This window comes from Mus caroli, chromosome 10 (assembly GCF_900094665.2).
Source record: "Mus caroli chromosome 10, CAROLI_EIJ_v1.1, whole genome shotgun sequence".
NCBI lineage: Eukaryota > Metazoa > Chordata > Mammalia > Rodentia > Muridae > Mus > Mus caroli.
Genome location: NC_034579.1, coordinates 62120349 through 62127276, shown reverse-complemented (window position 1 = coordinate 62127276; position 6928 = coordinate 62120349).

The following is a 6928-nucleotide window of genomic DNA, read 5'->3' as shown; positions in this document are numbered from 1 at the left end:
GAGGAGGGGAGGGGAGGGGAGGGGAGGGGAGGGGAGGGAGACGGATTGGTATAAAGTTCATAACAGTCAGATTATTCATTGCTTTTCTCTTATGATAAAATATCGAAATGAAAGCAACTTGCAAAATGGAGTTTATTTGAGCTTGTGGTTCCAGAGGGCTAGAGTCTGTGATGGTAAGAATTACAAGGGGCAGCCATTATGGCAGAAGCAGAGAGCTCACATTATATATGTGTGTGTGTGTGTGTGTGTGTGTTTGTGTGTGTGTATGTGTGTGTATGAATGTATAGATATATATACATATATATGTTATGTGTGTGTCATGTCACATATATACCAGTTTGATTTATATACATATATATATAAATCCTATTTTGTTTTTATTTTTCCATTAATTTATTCATATATTCATTTTACATCCCCAATTGCTGCCCCCTTCCCATCTGCCCCCTCACACAGCCCCTTGCTCCATCCTCTCTCCCCTTCTCTTCTAAGAGGCTGGGCCCTCCCTGGGTACCCTCTACCCTAGCACATCAAGTCTCTGCAGGATGAGATGCAGAGAGCTCACACACATCTTGAAGCATAATCATGAAGCAGAGAGCAAACCAAGAAAGAAGCAGTGCCTTTTAATTCCAGTGACATAGTTCCTCTAGCAAGGTCCTACTCCCTAAACTTCTTCCAACGGCACCATCAACCGGGCATTGTGTTCAAATGTTTGAGCCTATAGGGGGCATTTCTCATTCAAGCTTCTATATTAAGGATGTTGATGCTTTTCTTCCCAAAATAACCTGGAAGGCACCTTCTGGCTTTATGCTTGTTAGCTAGCAGGGAGGAAGATTTCAGCTTGATTGGTCTGCATCCTGTATCCAAAGTGGGTGATATATTTAGCTGTGGAGCCTCGCAATCTAGTTCTGGTGGGCGAAGCTGTTAATACTTTTAACTAATTATAAATTAATTACCTATTACTCTTAATTAATTAGAAATAAATTAATTAAACAATCCATCTATATATCCAACATTAATTCAATAAAAATCCATTAGGATTTTTTTAATAAGTAACATTTGATTCTAAAATTCCTAGAGAAATGTAAAGGGCCAAGAATATCCAAGGTAATTAAAGGGGAAATCAAAGCCGGCAGATTTGTAATGAAAACAAAACTCATTTTAAAGAGAACGTCGGGGTCAGCACCAAGTTAGATAAACTCACCAATGAATCAGAAAGCCCGCATGTCAAGTCACCCGGTTTGTGAAAAAGTCATCTATGCATTGAGGAAAGAATTATATTGCCAACAAAAATTTGCTAGATCAATTGACTACATTTTAAAATGTATCTTTACCATTTCCAAATATCACTGCTCAGAATTTAATTCCAGAGGGATTGCAGAACTAAAGGGGAAACAAATGAAACTAGCTCTCAACGGGCACAAAAAGTTGTCTTGACAACCCCAGACTAAACAAAGATGTCTCAGGAGTCTGCAAGCAGGCTCAGTGAGCAAAGGTTTGAACCCCTGTGGTAAAAAGAGGCTATGTAAGTTATCCTTTGTACTTCCCCAGGCATGGTGTGTCGTGACTGCACATGTGCTGGCCTGAGATCATGCATGCACACATGGGCGCGCGTGCTCACGCAATGTATTAAACAGGTCCACGAAGGCCTGGGAATGTGGCTCAGTGGGATTGCTCGCCTAGCATTCCCCATGCCCTGAGTTTGATTGTCCCCATTCCCCACCACAAAAACCAAGTGAAGCTCATTCTTGCTTTTTGCTTTGTAGACAAGGTTATGTAGCCCAGATAGGCCCCAAACCCACGATCACCTTAATCTCCTGAGCATGTATAGCGGGACCTTCAGTGGAGCCAAGATCAGTATAAATAACGACACGGAGGCTTCTGTATAGTTTTAAGTGTCAGCCTTTCGCTTGGGTAGTCTCCCGGCTACTCTAAACTATACTGGAACCATTCAGCCTATGCCCGCCACGTGCCTATCTCCGGACCTCTCTGCTCCACTGGGGTCCATCTAGGTCCTCCACGTGAGACCTCTGAATCTCCAGCTCCTGCTCTCTTCTCCCAGCATCCCTCTGAGCCTTGGAAATGCCATTCTCCACTTCCTGCCCAGCTATTGGCTGTCAGACCTTTATGAAAACCAATCAGAATCTCTGATACAATTCTAGATTGCCTTTAGGCAAGCCAGGAATGATGGATATTTACAAAATATAAGGACGGTAATGGGCCATAGAAATGACAATACCAATATTTTGTCAGCATTTAGCTCTCTGCAAGTGAGGAATTAACAATTAAAGACACAGAGACACTCCTTCACACAATGTGAAGGCAACCGCTGTATTTTGTGATCTGGTTGCTGGTTACATGGGGCTGTCTAGTTGTGAAATTACAATTATGACACAAAAAGTTAGTTTTCAATCATTTTTTAATAGAAAAAAATAGATTTAGGGTAGAATTAGATTAGAAAGGAGAGAATTTAGAATGTTTTCTACACATGCTAAAGAAGTTATCTCGTGAAATGATTTTTATTGTACTATGCTTGGTGAAATTGATTGATTAGTACAAGCAGGTCTTGATGGGGGGTGCAGAGGAGAATCTATTGTGCTTTCAGTCAGAATAAATATACCAATAAAGATTTTTAAAAATATAAAGAGAACAGGTAACCATTCAGTGCCTGCTTCGGAGTCTAAGGTTTGAAGCGATTCATGTCACCACACACTCCTGCGGTATTGGTTAACCACATTTTAATGTGTTCCGTGTGTTTTGTTTCTGTAATAGAGAAAAGCCTATGTATATTTATTTTTAAATTCAATTCTCTCTTACCTATAGCAAAATACCCTTTATCTTCCCGCACCCAAGAACTCAGGTAATTTTCACTTAAAATGGGAATAAAATTGCCGATGTGTTTTAGGTCCTGGGAGGCGTGCCTTATTCTGACAGGTCGTCATCAGTTCCATAATTCATACTTCACATTGCTGCATAATTCACACTCGTTATTTAACAATCCCCATATTTTTAACAGTATCCTTTTTGCTATAAGCTTATTCCAGAACAACATGCATTCTAGTTTCCTCCACAACCATTTTGCTTAGGGAAGATGTCTGGGTTGTTCTTCATATTACAAGCTACCAAGGAAGGAAAGGGTTTGAAGGTCTGTGAAGATGGGGACTTGTCTAGGGCATTGACCAAACCTTACATGCCCAATGGTTACATTTCAAACATCCCCAGGGAGCTAAGTGAGGACGTAGGCATCAGAAATAGGATAGAATGATTGTTAGGCTGTGGGATTCTCTCTCTCTCTCTCTCTCTCTCTCTCTCTCTCTCTCTCCCCTTGTCTTTGTCTCCCTCTCTCCCCCATGTGGGGATGTAGGGGTAGAGGTGAGGATGGGAGTGAGAGGCATGGATATATGGACCAATATATACGTGCAGGCGCCTGCAAATGCCAGAAAGAATCCCTGGAGCAGGAGTTACAGTGTGAGCTGCCCATTGTGAATATGGATCTGGGACCTGAACTCTAGTCCTCTGCAAGAGTGTTCCTAGCTGATGAGCCATCTTCCCAGCCCCATCAGACTCTTTGTTTAAGGAGCCTGGGTTCAAATCATAGCTACATAAAAAGCTAGCTTTGTAAACATGACTTATTTACTTGTCTCTGGGTCAATCTGCTCACTTTGAACTAAGGCTATCCCTGCCCTTGTTTACCTAAGTAAACCAAGTGGTACAGGATCTGAAAACCATTTAGGATCGTCCTTGGTATGTGGGAAGGACACATGTTGCTGTTACCTTAAGAAATGAGGTCTAATGAATTCTGCCAACTTGTCTACCAACAGAGCACTCCACCCACACTGTTTCCTGCTTTCTTCTTTGCCTTGGCCGCCCATCCAGACTTTCGTTGGCATAAAAACGCATCTACTAGGATGGAGGCAGTGGAAAGACTGGGCCCATCCAACTCTCCTACAGAGAGGTTGCCCAGTTTAACCAAACTTCCTACAGCTAACTATGGGCATACATGTAGCTTTTACATTTAGCCCAAGCACTGTTCTGCAGGAAGCCCACAGCACAGAGCATTGGCCCATCTTCTTATCTGGCTCATGTTGGACCCCACCAAGAAACAAGTATCTCACAGTGTTCATCCTGGCTTTGGCGCGTGGGTGAGGGTGCGGCTTGCTAAAAGATGTCTATTCCCAGCCTTTATGGATGGCCTACTCCCTGCAGATTCACTTGAGCTCACAGACTACCACTGCATTTGAGAGACTTTCCACAGTGTTGCTTGGTGGTTGCCATGACAACAAAGATGTAATAGAAATAGAATTTTCTAAAGGATTGTGCTTGGTAGAGGCTTTAAAGCCAGATTACAGTTATGACTTTGAAGCTTAAAGGATGTCAGTGAATTGCGCTGGCACATAGTAGGTATACTGTGACACTGTGAAAAGAATGAATGTGGGCCTTTCATTGGGTTGGAAGATGGAGAAAGGCTGCTTCTGACTCTTGAGCCACTTATAGAACTTGTCACCCAGGGTGTCATGATGAAAGTGTCAGCAAAGTGACCTGGATTTCCTTCCAGACCTTTAATCTGGCCATACTTATAATGGCTGTATGGTTGGCCTTTTGATGAAGGTATTTAGATAGTGGATTCATAAAATGTTTGGATAGCTTTGTTTTTTCAAGACACATGTGTTTCCAAGACAGCCCTTCTAGCCACAGTGAGTCATGGGGGTTTGGTAAAGAGAAGAAAGGTCCTTAAGTCTCCACTCAATTCCCAGGTCTTCCAGCAAAGACATGATAAACTCAACCCAAAAGAGGCTCATTCTCCTCCCAATGAAATGTATCTTCGGGAACAGGCATCTGGATTTCCTGCCTTCCTTCTGCCCCTTGTCTCTCCCTTGCTGTCTTCTTCTTCCCTGCCTGATTTCCAGTCCACTTATCCTCATTTCCAATCCCCTTCCTTCCCCGACTCAGTGGCAGTGAAAAGTGGCAGGCTTCAAGAGTCAGAATCCAACGTCACCACGCCCTTCCATCTCTCTTCTTCATGATGGGTATGATCCCCAGCAAGCCACGCCCCATGCTTAGCAGCATCTTCTCGAGGCAGTAGTACAACGCAGCCAACCTTTGTCTCTGATCATTCTTGTAGGACTGGAGCCTCTCAAACTTCAAAGTTCCAAAGGGAAAGATCAATATACCCATAGATTGCAGCTGATTCCTACAAGGTGACTTTGCCAAGTTCCTCCTGCTCCAGCTCCACTGGTCCCAGTTTAAGAAAACTGAATACACACAGCAATGTACAGTGGACTAAGTCACATCATAGCACACAGTATGTTTGTGAGCCGTGATCATTATTTATTCAATACCCATGTATGTTCCATGTTCCAAGTATGATACAGGGGCTCTGTGGGTACTTCTCACTTACTTTCTTTTAAAATGAGTATAGCTTATGTGTGCTTTGCTGTCCCTGTACCACCCCAATACCAGCCCCCACTAATCACAAGCTCATGGCAGGTGATGTGTAGAAAGGGAACTCATGTATTCAACCCTGACTACTTCTGGAAATATTTATTGAGCCTTTTATACAGAGCAGAACTGTGCTAGGCACTGGGAATGCACTGTGGTGACAACGGACCATCAACTCGTGTGGCTTAGACTGTAACAGTGGAAAGAGATGTTACATGAACAATCATACAATAAAACAGCACCATTTTGTTGTAATTAATTTTACTAGTGAGAATTTGGTTCAGGGGTTTCAGAGAAGACTGTACACTTACATATATTTTAAATCTACTTTAATAAGTATACTTAAATGTTGTAACCTCCCTTCTAGCCCACCACCAACCAAAGATACTAGAAAGGAAAGGTTAACAGGGTAAAGACCTCATTAGACATAGACGTTTGGTGGGGGGTTGAATCTAATCTGCACTGTCAGGATATTAGCAGTTCAGTTTAGACAAATCAGTAGAAGTAGCTCGATCCATTCATAAACATCATTTACAAATCAGCAATGGCAGTTTGATCCAGAAGAAACCGCAAGGCTCCACCAACTGAGTCCGTGGAAGCGGCAAGAAGCTGGTGGAAGGCCACCGGAAGTTCTTTGGTGCACTGCTGTCTACGAAGCCACGACAAACAATGATCAGTGAAGAGTGGCTAGGTGAGCCATTACCACACAGAATCATCCATTGTTGGGTCATATTTATATCCTTTCTGAACATCACGTGTTCTCTCAAACATCCGCTCTAGCAAGACATCACATGACCCTTTTTCCAGGCAGCTCAAAACACCACGTGTCTGTTCTCAGCAAAAGATCCTCCTATGTGTCTGCTTCAGCAGAAACATCCTCTCATAAGACAGTTCCCAGAAAAACATCACACGACACCGAGTCTCCAAAGAAATCAGACATTTCCACTTCAGAAAACCTCCATCAAGAGGGGGCACTTGAGCTAAGTCCCGAGGGATGGAGAGGTTAGACTCTTCAATAAAAGGACATCAGTCACGTAGCTATTTATTCAAGCACTCCTTCTTCTGAGAAGGAGTGAAATTAGTAAGACACAAGAAGTAAAGGAAACTTGTAAAACATAGGAAGGAAAGGGATTGTACAAGGCCCAGGAAGTAAGTGGAACTTCCAAGGTTTGGGAAGGCCCTCAAACTTCCAGAACTAATGCTGATTCATCAGAATTACCAGGAGGGTTTGTCAAACCCTCTATTTCTGGGGATTCACTGCACATGATATACACCACTAACACACGTTTCTGTGTGTGTGACACATTACCAATAACACACATTTCTACCAGGGGTCAGGTGCTCCAACTACTAGGGGGCAAAGGGCACTTCAGAAACCACTTGGGACCTGGCGGTGGTGGCGCACACCTTTAATCCCAGCACTCAGGAGGCAGAGGCAGGCGGATTTCTGAGTTCGAGGCCAGCCTGGTCTACAGAGTGAGTTCCAGGA